The sequence below is a fragment of the Octopus bimaculoides genome, chromosome 15 (assembly GCF_001194135.2).
Source record: "Octopus bimaculoides isolate UCB-OBI-ISO-001 chromosome 15, ASM119413v2, whole genome shotgun sequence".
Classification (NCBI taxonomy): Eukaryota; Metazoa; Mollusca; class Cephalopoda; order Octopoda; family Octopodidae; genus Octopus; species Octopus bimaculoides.
The window spans coordinates 7351677-7352277 of NC_068995.1; the positions used below are offsets into that span (position 1 = coordinate 7351677).

Consider the following 601-nt stretch of genomic DNA (forward strand, 5'->3'; position numbering starts at 1 on the left):
TATATATATAAATACATGCATACATGTATGTGTGTGTGTGCAGGTATGTATGTATGTATGTAAGTAAGTATGTCTGTCTGTATATATGTATGTATGGATAGATGGATGGATGGAGGGAGTGATGGATGGATGTATATCTGCAGAGTATGCATAAATGCACCGAAAGAAATCACATATTACTCGTTAATAGTTACTAAAAATAGATTGTGTACATTTTAGAGTGATTATCGACAAGAACTACAACAACAAAACCTTGAGAACAGCAACAACAACAACAACATAAACAATAACATCACCACTTTCAACAACAAAACAACAATAACAACATCAACAGTGTTACCACCACCCCAACCAACACCGCAACCACCGTCAGCATCATCATCATCATCACCGTCACCACACGCAACAACAACAAAAACAGCAACAACAACAATCGCGACTAGTGCACTACCGACAGTACCACCGTGGCCACAACCATCGACATCTCCCCTCCTCCATTAACACCTAAAACTTTACGTTGTGCCACGTTTTAAAATGTCTCAAGGCAACGATAACAGCTTCACACAAAACATTTCAATTGTTATGGCCGCCCTTACGTTTA

At 38.9% G+C, this 601-nt stretch overlaps 1 protein-coding gene across 1 annotated transcript in view; it reads left to right on the top strand.

Annotated features, from left to right (window-relative positions):
* LOC106875064 (neuroendocrine convertase 1) overlaps positions 1-601 on the top strand; it is a 167183-nt gene that overhangs the window by 67473 nt on the left and 99109 nt on the right. The window lies entirely within an intron of this gene.